Genomic DNA, 18,201 nt, shown 5'->3' on the forward strand with positions numbered 1-18,201 from the left:
AATGCAGGTTGTAACTTATTATTCATTAAACTTTGCGCTGTTATGTTTCTTATTATCATTGTGTTGTAGATGAGTATTGCTCGTAGGTTTGTTAGCATGATGAGATACGTTTGATGAGTCGGTTGAGTAATTATTACGTAAGCAAGTCACGAATGGCGATATAATTTGTGTTTTTATGTGCATTTGAGCAGGTGTATGTATTGCCAGTGATAGTTGTGGGTTGCGTTGAATACTAATTGTGTTATTTGATATTATGACTGTTGATTGTGAATTGCGAAAAAGGAAATTGTTTCTTTGTAAACTTGTGTCATAGAAATTTTAAGTTTAATATTTTTAATGAGTAAAGAATGTGGCCTAGATAATTGAATTACTGTTTACGATACAATAATTTAATACACATTCCTTACATATTACATATATATGTATCTCAAATTTCGAACAACAAATGTTCAACAAAAATAAATGAAAAATTTGTTGCATGATACATTAGAATGTATATACGTAAAATTTTACATATGTTTCCAAAGTTTATTTATTTTTTTATCTATGAGCACTTCCTACAAAGGTCATTCAGTTCAGATAGCTAGACATTTTACTTGTGGCTTCAATGTATGAAAGGTGGCTTGTGTTTGGCAAGCTGGAGAAACTAAAGGGTTTCCGTAAGCGATGCCCTTCACGGCCCTTACACACGGGCGGTTTGCGAGCGCTAGTGTGTGTGTTAGTGTGCGTATGTGTGCGATATAAACCCCCGTGCGGCCACAGACGTTCGGAACTTGACCACTTTCTTTTAATATTTGACACGCTTTTCGACAGAAGTATTGGGCAAATTTCTAAGAAAGGATAAGTTAGTTATATAAAGTTGTTGTTATTTAATCATTTAATAAATTTATATTTTTATTTTGATGCTTGTATCGTAGAAATCCGTAATATAGTGGTTTTCATTAATGTTCCTGAGTATTATACTAATACTATTCAGACCCGTATGTGTTGTCAAAGTGTGTCAAGTCCACATTTATTTGTTGCGGGTCGTTCATCATCAGGTCATTGCTTGGCGCGGCGGGTCGCGGTAGTCGCGGGGGACGGCGGGCGGGGGTCCAGCCGGTGAATGAAATCCGACACCGCGCGGTCGCTCGCACCCGGCCCATGTTCACGCTTTTATCAGACTGTGTAGGCAGGTTCGCGTAACCCTTTTCAACAGGTTATGATGACTTTCGTACTGGTTTAATACAATTTTGTTTGTAAGTTAATTTAAAAAAATAGTAATCTAAACTCTATTATTATTCCTTTCTTCAGTTATTCTGATTTTGACACGATACTATAAAAAGAGATTTGATTTACATAAACTAAAAAACTGTGTAATTACCCTAGCTAGTTTGTTGCTGGTCCTGTTAAAAGTTAATCATAGAAATTGAAATGTTGATAACCTTTTTGTGGTGAAAATTTTTGAATCTCGTTTCGGTTGTTAAGTAAGGTGATGCTACGCCGCGCAAGTGGTGACCGTCGTGCACACTGTTTATGTTATTACCCGCCACGAGTGAACGAACTCGCCACGTGCTGTCTACAGCCACGGTTCATTGTTACACACGTCATTCATTCATTCGTTCACTTTGGATAATAAAATAGTTCCTTAGGTGGGTCCTCTGTCCATAATAACACTATGGACGAATGATAATTGAGTAAGTGATGAGGCTTTTTGGAATTATAAATATTCTGTTCTCTTTAAAACAGTCACATAACCATGTCATCGTATATAGGAAATGATGGCGAAGTCTATGTAATGTCGATATCCGGACACAATCCTCGACTGATGTACAATCAGTCGGCGATATCAAGCCGGCAATGTTTGATAAGCGGGCGTCGCTTATCTGTCTCACGCACACGGCTGGAAGTCCTTCACATCTTTGTGTATCTATGAATCATATAACGTTGGGCTTCCACTGCAAACATCCCGACAAAAAATAGTTTTCTCACTTTTTGTTTTAATGGAAATGACAAGTATTTATATACCTACACTAATAAACTAGTTATAAATTTTATTGTGGGCCTTAACTGTTTAAATACTGGTTTGAAACATATTGTCATCCCGCAAAATTCTTTTAGAATAAAAAAGAGACAAAAAATATTTTTTATACCACCATAAATGCAGTGGAACTGCACTATTATATTGGGTTTATTGGAATCAATATAAAGAAACAAATGGAAACATGATACTGTGTGTGGGAGTTTGTTATGACTTGAAAAGGGGGCGGAATTGTTTGTATAGATTAGTTTTGTAGGAGGAAATTGTCGGGACCTGTATCTGAAGGTTATTTATAATGTACATGATGTTATGAAGTATTCAAGAATACAAAGATTCATTTTTTGTTGTGATTCTTTGAGAGTACAATGTGATCAGAGGCTGGAGATATTCGATTAGCGTTATGGCTAGATGAGTTGACAAAGTTGGTTCAAAATATGTAGAAATTAATACATGATATGCATGTGACATTGAGTCTTGTCATTATGTATTGTACATAGGTCCCATGATGACTTACAATCATCATGTAGTATTCATAGCATGTTTACTTTCACATAAAGGTTCATTATTTATTTATTCATAGTGTATGTATGGTATATATATATCTATATATGTGCTAGATGTATTGTATGAAGTCATATATCGCTTGCTGGTTTCACGATGAGGTCATTTTCTACCTCTATTCTGTAGATAACATATTTACTCGTTTATGATCGTTATATTGATAGTATAACGTTTATGTACAATACTAGAATATATAGGAATATATTAGTTATTGTATGGGAATGTAAAACTAAACTTTTTTTTTATTTTAACTTAAAATCTTTATTTGTTTCTATGATGCCTGCTCAGTTATTTATAGGTATTTATAATATTACTAGCTTTTACCTGCAACTTTGTTCTTCTAGAATATGTTTTACATATTATGCCAAATTTCATAGAGATCCGTTGAGACAATCTGGAGGTACCTTCTAAGAAACATCCAGATTTTTGCATTTAGAATATTAGTAAGAGAGATTTTTGCACAATAAATAACATATAACTATTTTTTAACTAACTACCTAATGTAAAATGCACCAAAAGCTTTTCAATGTTACGATTAGGTTATATAAGATTTCTAGTTTTAAAACCTTGAAGTTGTGTTTGTGTTAGTTTATTTTATAACATAAGTGAAGGCAATTTGTCTGAGTCACGCACAATCACAACACATATAGAGAAAATAATATTTATTGCATTAAAATAAATGGTTTGTTTTCTAGAAAAATAGACTATTTTACAATTTACTAAGTTAGGGAATTAAATTCTGTTTCCACTTAGGATGGATTACTTAACTATCACCTAATAAGCTATAACTTAGTATTTTGCTACAAGTATTCGACCTAATTGCTTTGTGAACATCAAATGAAATATCACTGGGTAGGAAATAAAAGTCCTCGACTGTAAACTGGTTGAAAACGTTATCATTGTTTGTATGTAAAGGTTTAGACATAGATACTGGAAATAGTATGCCAATTAACACTTGTGAACTTTGTGCTCGTTTTAAAATATAAACCTAGTTCTTAAACATCTATTGTTTTTGTTGTTGAGGATTTTAGCAATAATTCTAGTATTAATATATTGAGGTAACTTGTATAATGCGTCGTTTGGGTGTGTTTAAATTTGGCGAAATCCATATTTTTTCTGCTTCATTTATATTGGAGGAAGTTATGGAAGGATATCAATTTTAATTATGCAAATTACTCCAGTTTGCTTTAACTTAGGTATTTACGTTTTGTCGGATATAGCAGGATGTCCGTAACAATAGAATGGAAACCTTTTTTCCGCGATCATATCCGATGATGAAAAGCGGATACGGTTTTTTTCTATTATACTATATTAAAAATCAAACCCACATTTAGTAATGAAATACAATATTTTATCGTGTAATGAGTGCACCGGCACGTCGTCGACCTATACCCGTACACTTGATATTTATTTCTGACGTGCGCCAGAATATTTTATTACTTTGCGTAGGTGTTTGTTTATATTTTTAAAATAGTAGGTAGACCATATCAAATGGAAATCTATGCTTTTCGTCATGGTCACTTTAATTGCATTTTATTTTGAATGTTTCATGTTTTAAGATTCGGAGTTTTATATGTAAATAAGTATAACGGATTCGTAAGTAGAGGTTATAAATATGCATGTAGGTTTCAACCTGCGGTAGGTCCAGTTTTGCGCAAGCGCTAATTTACAAGTCGTGCGTATTTTTTTTGTCTCGAACCCAACACTACAAGTCGTTTGGTTGACCGGCAGACGATGACTTAAATTAAGGCAACACGGAAAAATATGATGAAAGTTTGTGGGTTCGTCTGTTTATCTGAATGAGGAGTGCTTGAGGTGATAATGATTAGTGTGTATTGTCTTTTTTTTAATTTTCTTAAAGAAAACAAATTAAATTTTAGCACCGTCTTTTGTTTATTTCCTTATTCCAGTAGCGTTAAGCTATTAAACGGCAGTCAATATGTTTTGTTTACGAGTTTAGATCGAGTGGAGTCCGAGACTCTGATCGCATCGACTGTTATAAAATACGGATATTGGCTGATTGCAGCCGCAACATACATTGTACTGTTGTGTTCTGACTTAGGGTGTTCACACACTACAGTGTGCGCATTATAAAGATCTTGACCGACGCAAACCTTTGTGAGTTTATTAGGGATTTAAAAGTAATCAGATTCGTTGCATTTCTTTAATGGATAGAGGAGGAGATGAAAATAAAACGGACATATTCCGTTCCTATACGTCTCATCCCCGACAAATTTCATTTCCCCTTCCATAGTTTTTAATAACATCCGTCTAGTGTCGTCTCAGTGTACCGCCAGTTGTACGTAAGAGATCAATAGGAAAACAATAATTGCGTAGAGCAGTAGTGGCTGGCATTGTGCGGCGCAGGCGTCGAACCTAAATCGTATAATAACAGGTTTACGATTGGCCGCGTCCGCTTCGTCCTAGCCGGGCACAGTGGCGGCGACGGTGGGCTCACGGCAAACAAGCTTACCTTTGATCCGCATCACAAACGGTTATTGTGGGTGTACTTACGAAATGGTAAGCGCCACTGACGTAGTTTCACGTCACTGGAACATATCTGTAAAATTAGGGTTGGTAAGTCACGTAAAATTTGTTTGACAATAAAGAAATTTGATGCTAATGTTTAGATGGATGAATGGATGGATGTTTGTTTGAAGGTATCTCCGGTACGGCTCAACATATCTTGATGAAATTTGTCACAGATGTAGATCATAGTCTAGAGGAACACATAGGCTACTTATTAAGTATTTTCTTAATTCCGCGCGGACGGAGTCGCCGGCGACAGCTAGTCTTTATATAACTCGATATAGGTGTTATTATTCTAGCGTACTTCCCAGAATTGTTACTCATAATAACTATATTGAAAGAAGAAAGGAAAAACATTTATGTTGTTACTCGAGTGACAAAGAGAGTAATGTTTTTAGCGCGTATGTAACTTTATTTTTATGTATGTGGGTTTGTATGTATGTAAATTCTATTGTGACGGCCTAAAGTTTAAACGACTACGACTGGATCAATTTTGACAAGTAAGGTGTTATTTGATTCGTCTTCTTCCCCGGAGTGTCATAGTGTATACACCAGCACAAAACACATAATATAGTGGACGTAAGAGATGAAATTCTAAATAAATAGTGAAAAGATTTTTTTTTAAAAACGCAGACAATAGATGGCGCCTTCATATATCAGTATCAGCCTCAGTCAGGCGGGTTTTTTGATTTTTTTATGCAGGTTAGGTTATTTCATCTTCTCATCTGTCTGTTATTCTTCTGCAGGTCTGTAGTCTATATAAGATGACATCTTGAAATCCGACTTTAGTATTGGTTTATAAAGTTATAATTTCTTATGTTAAGACTAACCACAGGTATGTATTGGGTCGACTGGATAAATTTGTACTGTAAATAAATAATAACCAGTAGTCAGTCAATCTGCGAGTTAACACGCTCTAGTTGCCCTGTCCCTTTCTATTGCAACACGCATCACCGCCACTCTACGTATTATTGACACTTGCGTTACTCTATGGTTCATCTGTCTATCGGTTATTTACACTACTCGTACTCGTTAATGATGCATACTCTATTAAAAATAATGAGTGTTTGTTATTTCTAATTAATTAATAGACAAATAAAAATAGTTGTTAATTAAGTACGATTTAAAGTATGTGCATTAACCGTGGGTTTCTAAGACCAAAATATCCTTTTAAAATATTTTGTTGTCACTGTTTTGTCAAAGGTAATGACAGGGATGACGATTCGTTTTATACAGAGATTTTAAAGAAACCCACGGTTGGAGATTAGATGTATATTTTCCAGTTTTAAATGATGTTATTCTTGTAGTATTAACTTTATCGTGGTTGTTATTATTTATCTTAATCTTACTAATATTATAAATGCTAATGTTTAGATGGATGGATGTTTGTTAGAAGGTATATCCGTTACCTTTCAAGGGATCTAAATGAAATTTGTCACAGATGTAGAACATAGTCAGGAAGAACACATAGGCTACTTATTAAGTTTTTGTTTATTCCGCGAGGACAAAGTCGCAGGCGACAGCTAGTAGTTAATATTTACTGAATTAATTCTATACAAAATTTGCTATTTACTCCTCTTTTTTAATGATTGTTAGCATGCTTTATGACGCATATAAAAAAGGCAAAACCCGTACTCCATAAGTCAAATGAAGCGATAATAGTTGAGTCGTATAGTTATGTGTAAAACAGGACCGGTCTGTAGAGAGGCAGGGTATGCGGGGGAGAGATGACGCAGTGTACCACGCGACCCCACACCGCCCAGTGTGACTGCCCTAGGTCTTGTATGTATCGATCGGGATTCGATTACGTAAACTACAAGTAACCTATCACTTTAGTTTATTTGTAATAAATATTTTATGTAGGCGTAGATAAAAAAAAAATTATTTGAATTGAAAGCATGTAAGTAACATCTTTGTCAATTATGGGATACCTAATATCTATTTTAGTTATATAAAATGTTCAGTCAGAGCTGTAAACTTGAATTTTAACATCAACAAGTTGTATAATTGTTCCTTCTAAGTATAGTTTAGATATGCGCGTGTTTAGCAAACTTTACGCGCTAAGGTCTTTTTAATTCACAAGGAATATGCTATTTGTTACGTCAGCTGTATGTTGTAATATGTCGATACATTGTTAGGCTAGTGATACACTAGAGTGGTAATTATTTATATAATAAGACATACGTTATATTTCATGGCTTTTTTAAATCGAGTATCTCATATACAGAAATAATTGTTTTGACCCTATCTTACAGTCTTGTCTATAGACAGTCTTGTCGACAGAAATCTAGAAAATCCTTTTATAAGTAAAAGTTTACTGACATTTTATAATCTTACTAATATTATAAATGCGAATGTAAGGATGGATGGATGTTTGTTTGAAGATATCTCCGGAACGGCTCAACGGATCCTGATGAAATCTGACGTAGAATGTAGAACATAGTCTGGAAGAACACATATGCTATTTATTACGTTTTTTTTTCATTTCGCGCAGACAGAGTCGCTGGCTATAGCTAGTCTATGATATTTACAAGTCATTAAGTTAATGTTTTGCATGAAATGACACTGTTTCTTAGATCCACACTGTCATATTCAAACTAGTGTGTATGAGAGGATAAATACTGTCGATACAATCAATTGAATGATAGTATGGTTTGTATGTATGTATTGTAGCTGTCCCAAGGATCGTGTTGTGTCGTGATTCGCGTCGCTCGGTCGACTTTCGCTAATAAATGCCACGGTCACTTAAACTACTACTAACTGACCATGTATTTTGTCAACTATGTTTAAGATACTTTGAGTGTAAATATAAAATACAGAGAGAGAAAAATAACTCTAAAAAATTGTCCCCTAAAAGGTCATTTGACGTAGATCCTTCATTTTTTTTAAACAGGTATCGAATCTTGTACCTAAGTAAACATCGAATGCGCCTACGTTTTTTTGAAACCCTTGAGCCAATTTAACTATAAAATAATGATTTAAGATCAATCTGATCACCTTTAACTGACGCCCACTTCGATACATTGAAACTGTACCGTTCACTCTTTGAAGCTCCTCATCAATTAAATAAATATCAATAAAATCGTTGTGCAAATGAATTGCAATGCGCGCATATGATAATACCACTTTACACGAGGGCAGCACAGTACAACAGTAGAACAGAACATTACCGTTTTGACAGCAAGCGTGTTAAATACCAAACTATTCTGCTCTTCCTGCGTCTTCCTTCGTGTGTAACTAGCATAACAGCCAGTATACGTACACTGCCCACAGCTCGCGGCCAATTGGAAGAAAAATAAGATAAAGACGTCCGTCGATTGATTGCGAAACGTTAGCAAAACGTTTGAGACATTCCCGCAAGGCCGCGCCAATTCAATTTCTCTGTTAATGTTAGGTTGTCTGCACACTCGCCGGCCAAAGTTTCCTGGTTGATATATCGGTGGCTCTGCGTTTCCATTTAATATTTTGTGCTTGTCAGAGGTCGAATTGTACTAACTGTGCAGAATCTTATTGCTTATATATAAATCGCAAGTGCACGATCGACCTTAGATATTGACGTAGACCGGCTGCGCAGGCGCATAGCGGCGGGCGAGCGCATTTTTTAATTGTAACAGATTAATGTTCCGTTTTAACTAATGGTCCTCAAAGGCCAGTCGGCGTGGCGATAGCAACCTATAGCCTAAATATTTGTGCACTCGTTCTAAATGTGTAATTGTATGTATGTAAGTATAGATTACTGTCATAAAATTAGGTAAAATAAATTGATCTACATGTAAAAAAGGATTTGTAGCGAAGATAAACTTACAGAATCTGATACTAAAAACAATCAAGACTTATTTGTAGAGGTAGGTTTTCAGAGTCGACACACGTGAATAAAAACATATCTTTATCCTCCTTGTTCTCTTTGGAAAAAAAGAGAGAACAATATGATGACAGTGATAGTTTAAACATAAGTTGCTCGGTAATATAATTTCATCGTAAAAATACTAAAATACTTAGAAAATTAGTCTTCTTCTACTATAAAACGCAGTAGTACAAAAAAGTATTTTATCTGTAGTCAGGTATTTGGTCCAAGGTCTTCACGTTGCATATCTCGTCTCGGCTACGTTGGTCGTGAGCTGTTCACACAGTAGCTGTTAAAAACTGGTCACGATTCGTGGCTTTAACCGTTAATATACAAATTATTTGTAATTACTAATCACTACTTATTAACCTAATTTATTTACTCAATTCATAAGCAGCTATGGTGACAAAATGAGCTTGTATTAGTGAATCTGTTGATTATGAATAATTTGGTGTTTAACCGTGAAATGTTATTGACGAATTTAAAAAAAGCAATGGCCTAAGTTACTACCGCATATATTGGATACCTTCCAGTAAATGTCCTGTCAAAATCGGTTCAGCTGTTTCGGAGATTATCCGTAACAAACGCAGACTTACGGACATACATATAGACAAACAAGAAAAAAATTAAAGAATTTGTTACAAACATTTTTGTGGTATTTGACGATTTCTTTAAATAAGATTTTTTTTCGATGTTACATACAGACACTAGATTTTTTTTAGTTGTATACGTAGTAGGAATTAAAATTTTGATAGCACTGTGGGGTACAAGAGAGCAAGTACTACATTTGGGTGTACCCAAATCACGAGAAACAGTGCCACATTACTTCATCATTTTAACTCACACCCAGCATCAGTACAAACCAACTTACATATGTATTGATGGAAATTTATCTGATATCATTTTCTCTGATAATATTGTATAGATCATAAATAAAGTAATGAGATAAATTCCTGATAAAATGTCAAACTAATAATATATTCGAGATGCGAAGCTTTCGTATGTTCCGAGTTTTTTTTTGCGTTACTAACGTTAAAGTATTTTATTTATATCGATATGAGTAATGAATCATACAATCAAATATGTGAAAGATATCGATGTTTGTAAGCTTGCCAGTTATTTTATGTGGATTGTATGAATATGTATGATATGTCTAAAAGTATTTTACATTCAGCGTCATCAATATTGGGATCCATATTTATATGTATTGTGAGTTGTTTCGTCTCAGTGCGACTTCGTAAATTGCGTTAATTGTAACTTCCGTCTGCACATTGGAATAATAAAATGACTGCTTTATTATGAACCAGGTCAAAAGTGATGTAATTTAAATAAAATCTAGGTAAACTTTACCTAATTAATTCAACTTGATAACGCAAATAATGCAAATATCTCAAAAGTAAAAATATAGATAAATAATAATTTTCTTTTTCATATTTAACATCAAAGAATTCAGGAAGTAAAGAAACGCGAAGGCCGATCTGCGCACAAACACAAGTTGTGTCACTTTTGATATGGGACAAAAATAGTTTAAAAACAATATTTCATTTAAGCATTTAACAAGAATATTTAATACAAGCAAATTACTAAAATACTTGATGAAAATAACGTTAAAACCCGGAACCTAGTTTGTTTAGAACCAAATATTTTCCGATTTTTTTTATTAAGCGTGTTTTTAAGCGATGCGATGTCGCGGGGAATTTACAAGTTATAATGATACAGTCATAACCTAACTGTCTAAAAATATAATTAGTTTATTCAGTACCCGATTGTGGAGACGCAATGCTTCCTGAAATAACTAGGTGTAGGCCGAGCGGGGTTGGCAGACGTGGACGACCGCGTCACGCAAGACGCGACACAGACTAAATAACTACGTACACTAAGGCATACTTGCGTCACAAGTATCTCGTTGCGCGCGCTCCGTATACACGATGTTGAATTGTCGACAGGAGTCGTCTATTCAGTCAGTACAGGCATAGCTACTACATGTCAACTTTATTGATTTGGTCCGCCATCTTGAAAATCGCAGCGACTTTTATTCAGATAAACAGGTAGCGAGCTACTTTCTTTGGCGACTAAAGAACAAAAAGTCGATGTCACGTGCCTGTCTATGAACCTCTATGAAATTCTATTACTTAGTCGCTCATCGAATAATATCTACTCGTTTGGAAGATTTAAGTTGCCTTGTTTACGAAGAGCCTTAATCGACATAGAAATGTAAATTCGAGGACGTCTATTTCTTACCCATTTCGGTGAAATTTCATTCACGCTCAGTGGCAGTTAATAACCTTTTTATTAATTCGATTTATTGTATGCTGTCGACTTCATCCGCGCGGAATTATAACATAATTCGTAGCCTATGTGTTCTTTTGGAATATGTTCTAAATCTGAGCCAAATTTTATCAAGATCCGTTGAGCCGTTCCGGAGATACCTTCAAGCAAACATCCATTCATTCATTTCATTATAATATTAGTAAGAATCGTAAGATGTACTATTTTTAAATGAGCTAATCACTACATCTAGGAAACTAGTGTAGAACAAACATTTAAGTTTATAAGAAATACTTAATTATATATATTTTACCGCGTTTACTAGGAAAAATGGAATCCGTATTCTTATAACTGGAGGTGTGTGTTATTAAATATTGATTAATTTTAAAGATAACGTTGATGTTAAATAAAGTACCGTATTTTTAATATTATTGGGTGGCAGAATATCCACACATACATAAAGCTAGTGACAGATTGACTGACACGTTGGCACACGGCCCACTGTTAGGATCAAGGAACTGTACATTTTTATATTATATTTAAATTTAATTAGGGCTATGTCGTATTCCACGTTCATTCTAAAATAACAGTAACATACAACAAACCTGATTTTTTTAAATTCCCATTTGCTTTTCGGTTTGATGAGTATAAAAATTTGAAAATCATATTTCTTAAATAATGCATATATGTAACATATTTGGGAATTGAACCTAACACCTAGTCATTACCGCGTCCGTAAATAACATCAATGTAGTGCAACGTGCTGAGTTATTTTTATACTAACAAGAAATGCTTGCTTTTTTCCGGTATTGTAACACCGCACTGTGCAGCGCCACGGAACACTTAGATGCATTGTAGAGTAATGATAGTCTATTGGCTGGTAGTCAGGACTTACTTAGGTCGTGTGATCGAATCGCTTGTGGTTTTCTTATCGTATCTTAGTAAATTGTTTTCATTAGATGTTTTAAATGGATGTTACAAGTAAATTTAGTTGTTTTACTCCAAAAAAATACTGTTAAACACTGTTTAGTTGAACACTGTTTTAACCCTTTGACCGCCGCTGATTGATATTGTTGACGTCAACGTGATGATGTGTTTCACCATTTCACAATTCTACGCATAATAATGTTTCAATAACCATGATTTGTCAAAAATTCGCGCTGGGCGCAAGAGTCACGGCACAAAAGGGTTGACCTATGATTAAACTTTATGCTAGATCTTTAGTTTAGTTACTAGTTCTTAGTGGTTTTACTAATGGTTTCTAAGATGCGAGAAGTTATTGACTCCTTAAATATAAGTTATCCTAGCTTAGGAGCCAAAGAGACAAGAAAAAAAACACTGTTTTTCAAAGAGAATGTTATTAGAGAATATGTATCAATACTTTGTAAACAACTCACCATTTATTTTCTATATGCGTATTAAAGTAATGATTGATTTAATGATCGAAGTATTATTTACAATCATACAGTGATAAGAACAAAGGCACCGCTCGCTCGCCGCGATGGCACCGTGACCCAGTAAAATACGATTATTTCAATTACGATATGAAAATCGCGAATCAAGCAAACAAACATTGTTTTCATAACCCAAGCAATTACAGATTATCGCATATTGCTCGGCGCGAGGCGCGGCGGTGCGGGCGGTGCGAGTGTTACGTCAAAAGTCGCAAGCTGGCATAATATGCGGCCTTGCTCTCGTCTGCTGAGCGATGACAAAAAACAAAAACTCTATCGGTTGATGCTTAAGCGTCATTCTGCAACGATGAGTCATCGCGCACGGACGTCTCCGTTGTTCCGGCCGGATGGGTTTGCGGGTTAACTGATAACGATTTGTTTTTATTTCTGACGCGTTTGCTGGGCCCTGATACCCAGACGTGTCGGTGTGTTGTCAGGCGCAATGCGAAAATTCGATAAAAACGTTTTTATTGAATTGGTAGACAAACTTTACTCCTGTTTATATGTTTAATTATATTTTAAAAACAAACTATGTCGGCAAAAATACTGAATGAAATTACAGTATATTTTTTTGTTGCGGAAATCGTCAATCATTTTTGTCAATGAGTAGAAAATATTTTATCTTAGTTTTTCTCTTTTGTGTCTGAGAAAACAAATGTATGTTTCCTACGAACTTTTCACAATGACACGTATACCTAATTAGTACGACTACAATGTTACGACATTCCTGCCACATAATATCACTTTGTAATGTGAAACAAAAACAATAAATTTCCAACCAGTACCTGTTCTCGAGTAAACGTCGCGGCATCCCGGCAGCCTCCAGCGGGTTACGAGGAAGGAATGGTGATCCAGTGAGTCATCCAGTAATTGTTTTTTAATATAACATCAAAGCCAGTTCATCGAAGAATACTTAGGAGTCCTCTACCCCCGTAGATAGTGTAACATTCACATGAATCGTCAAAATATGTCAAAATTTATAGAAAAAATCCGTGACATATCGAAAGTTTTGTCATTTCCATACATTTTTGACGTTTCGATTATCGCTTATCGAATGTTGCTTTGTTTACGGGGGCTGTTACTTATTTGGAATAAGTAAATGATTGCTTGCTTGTTGCTTAGTGCAGACTGATTCAAGACATTGTTAAAATCGCAGCGGACGTAGCCGCCAGTTCCCAACAAACTTATTACAAGCGCATACACAACAGATCCTAAACAAATTTGGAGAAGATAAAGGCTGTTGAAAAACTTCTGAATTCATCCAAGAAGGAGCAATAATCTTAGACTATTGGAAAATTTCGCTGTGAAAAAGAATATAATAATGCTTAGGGAATTTTCAACGTAATATTAAATTATTGGCTCAATTTTCACACAAGAAATTTAAAATCTCTATGCTTAGATTGTATTAATTTGGAACTAACAACTTAAAGTTGCCAACCCTGGCCGTGGGAATAGCTTGAGTTTTGCATGTCTTATTAGTGAGGCGAGGCAAGTGATTCACCAGTAGGGATCGCGCGTCTACATTGCAAATTATGCTCTGGAATCGATGACGACATCGATTATGTCATCATATGAACTGTTTAACCAGAATGAAAAGTCGTAACAACTTCGTTACGTTAATACTATCTCATACGGTCCCATCGACGGGATCGAGCCTCTCCCTCCAGCTAGTATCTTCTTCGTCAACCATGTCTTTCAGCACTACATCTAAGCAATCATTCTACCTTGTTTTGGATCTTTGCCTCTAGATCTGCGACCATAAAGGGAAGGCGTTTGTCTACTGTGTACAAATTTTTATTTTTGTTAAGGAACTCAATTATCCGTTTTCATATAAACGTTGGTTTCACAAAAACCGCGTAGTAAAGTATTTATTTAGAAATACGGCGTAATAACGCAACGGCAAGTTGGTGCGGTGACAAGGCGGCCGGCGTCGCGTGGCTATCTTCCAGTATTTCGTCGGCCGGCGGTCGATACCAACCGAAACTTTATGCCTATTCATACTAGAGAATATTTAATATCACATTTATTGAAAACAATTTAAGTTTTGATTTCACAAATGATTCTGAATAATCCTTAACATACTCGTATTTTATAATAAGAACATCGTTTTCATTAATAAAGGAGATCTTTTTCATGGTTACTTTCCATCTACCAAAAAATATCTTCTATTTTTTTTATTTCATTAAAATATGACATGACATATTCAGAAGCATATTCATATTGTTCCATTCTCAAAGTAAAAAATGTGTCATGTTCGGATCTTTTTTTCTGTCGCAATGCGGTCTGTAGGCGTCGCGACGTCTGCGAGCCGCGGGCCTCGCGACTGCCGACTGCGGTACACATTAAAATGTATTGTCGGCGATGATTATACATGGATAGCTTTTATGTGTACGACCAATGTCTGTGTTTAGGGCTGCCAACATTTAATTAATGAAATCAAAAATATTGATGACAAAAAATTAAAAACACAAAGCCTTTGATGTCATCCTAAAGACTCAAAACTGTAAAGTTGCAGTTTTATTTGTGTTAAGACGCTACTGTGTCTGTATGTATATGTAATGCTTGAAATTTTATTTATTTTCGCTTAGCCTTAAAGTACTGATATAGAGTTCAGTTTAGTTAAACTATTTTAAGAATTGCAAATACAGAAATAGTTACTGAATCAATATTTGATTTGTTTTCTGATAGTTCTAATGCAAACCTTTGTCTTCGAGATACCAGAATACATGTACCAAACAATACGATGATATTGTATGATCAATATATTTAAATAGTATATTCCAAGTAACTTTATAGTAGGTGTAGTGAATTGCTCTCGTTTATTTGAACTTTGTTTAGACGTCGCAGTCGCAAACAGGGCACCGCGCCGCGCCGTGTCGCCACTGACTAAACATGCACACAGTGTTTATTTCTAATACCTCTATACAGTAATATTTTATATTTGCTGGCACACATACAAAGGATGCAAATTCTAATACAAATTCCAATATATTTAATACTACAATTGCTTGTTAAATTGCTACCGCATATGTGTTGATTTTATCGTCGTTTACGAAACACGATTTAAGCAGACGGTTGGTATTCAACCTGTCATGTAATAGATCTTCGTCTTCAGATCATATCGTTGGATCTAGAATGTTCTAGACGTCACTTCATTGGTATGCACCACGGGCCACCTGTCTGCCGCGCCTCGGCCTTGCGTCTCTCATCAGCAAAACATTTCTTTCCGCTATTTGAATGAATTTTATTGTAGAAACAGTTCAGTAAGATTATTAAGATTTTTAAAGAGTTGTGCATCCCAATTCATTATATTGTTAATTGCAGTTTCATCTCTAATCTAATAAAAGAGGTTAAAAACAATACGTTTTTGTTTTGTCATTATCTATTTACCATTCAATAAAATAAAGTTGAAGGTTAATTTTGTATTAATAAATTGTGTTTCTAGAAACTTCTTTATTTTAACGCTATCACTCGCCAGCTGTGTTCCTATGACACATAATTACATCATAAAGCGAATCTATCGCAGAGTGGGAAAGTCATCACAGCTAAAGATACTTTCACATACGAGCGTAAAACGCACGTTTTGTAGTATCTCCCTAGTGTATATACGATTTAATCTTGAATGAATAAACTTCAATTACAATATTACGAATTAAAAATAACCTCAAGCGATACATGAACGGTTGATGTTACGTTGACTCGTAAACATCCGGGGATCTGTTACTCATGCCGGCTTCATTAATAAAATATAGGAAGCTATATGCGATTAAACATTTTGGGCCTTACCATAAAAACTTAGACAGTGTTTCAAACATATTTTAACTTAAATATACGTCAACCCTTTTATACCGTGATTCTAGCGCCGAGCTTGCGAAATGCGATCTTTTCCTGTAAATAATGAAGTACTTATACCGAAAGTATTGTGGTGATACATATTTATGGTCAAACATATAACCACGTTGACGTCAAATTCAATCAAGACAACTTCATCAAATACGACAGGAGAAAATTGTGAATTTTACCAGTTTTAAAAACAAGCGTTTCTTGTGCTTGTGTAAAAGTACCTTTATGTTAACGATGATCACGGTCCGATGTGAAGTATGTAAATTGAGGATAAATTTGGCGCGTGAAATAGAATTTACTTTGATTGGCTTGTTAAGAGAATTACAGTGACACTTATAGTGTAAAAGACATGATTATTAATTATGTTGTTCAAGAAAATATATTATCTATATGTAAAATCAAAGTCTTCTGTGTGGTAATGATATTTCACCGGTCAACACAGCCCATTCGTGCACCCAACAAATATTAAAATTCATAAATATTAAAGATTTAATTAACGCAAGCATGCTCGTCCCATATATTACAGTGTGGTAGAAGTTTGGTCTGAACAATAAACTAATAACGCTTTGTGAGGTCCAAGTGAGACGACGTCTTATTCTTAGAATAGTATATAGGTTATCTAATCAAAACATACCCAGCAGCTTCAAGGTACAATACGTGCTCGTATGTTGGAGCACGCACGGAGAAATGCTTACTAGAATTATATCCAGTTGTAAAACAATTAGAAATAATTCTAAACTCCGAGATTCTCTGCAGATATAAAGAGTACGTGAAAGAGGATATCAAATCCAATTAAAATAAATAAAATAGAGGTAAACTTAGGTAGAATATTGTCTCGTAGACTTCTCTATCTACATCCACAATATCTGGAACGATTTCAGCGTATTATGACGCTTCTTCCGCACGCACACTGGCACATATTCTGTCACACATGTGTCACATAGCGTGATCTTGATTAACGACCTCGTGTCATCATGCTCTAGTAATAGTTGCTGGTGACGTCACGTGGGTATAACAAACACGAAGTTGTAGAGAAGTGGAGATAGAATCTCGATGTCGAGCACATTTGTTATTGTCAGTTAAGGTTTTCTTATGTAGTTGTTTCGGCGATGTTTTCTATCAGTTCGAAACTTTTTGAACTAAAGTAAGAAATGCCTAAATTACAACATCATTTGTAACATACAACACAAGTAAGTACATTTTAACGTTGACAATTTCATCCAGTACATTAATTAAGCCTGGAACGAGTTAATATGTGACCAAATGAACCGGTTGAAATTGAAACAAAACACTGCAAATAAAAAGCTGGTGAATTTTTTTAATCTCCCGCAGTCAGCCATCTGGTAGCGGGCCCGGAGTCCATGTGCTTGTCCAATATTTTTTTAATATACGCTAAAGTTATTTTTAACGATTCCTTTTAATATCGCGACTGCTTTGTTTACTTTTGATACAGCCCTCCTCTAACTATAAGCAGTAAAGTGCACACCAAGATAACTTTAAAAAAAATTCAAAAGAATGTTCCCGTTGGTCTGGTCTTTTTATCTTTTTAAACTTTTTAGGCCTCGAATGGCATTCCGGGATAACTTAAAATATTTTATTAATGCTTAATTCTGCCAATGTAATTATTAAGAAAGATAAAATTTTAAAATTACGTTATGTTTCGATCATTTTTATAAAAGATT

At 34.9% G+C, this 18,201-nt stretch overlaps 1 protein-coding gene across 1 annotated transcript in view; it reads left to right on the plus strand.

The window, feature by feature from the left end:
- Nucleotides 1-18,201, plus strand: part of LOC106711035 — a 117,180-nt gene that overhangs the window by 1,998 nt on the left and 96,981 nt on the right. The window lies entirely within an intron of this gene.

The sequence above is a fragment of the Papilio machaon genome, chromosome 27 (assembly GCF_912999745.1).
Source record: "Papilio machaon chromosome 27, ilPapMach1.1, whole genome shotgun sequence".
Lineage (NCBI taxonomy): Eukaryota > Metazoa > Arthropoda > Insecta > Lepidoptera > Papilionidae > Papilio > Papilio machaon.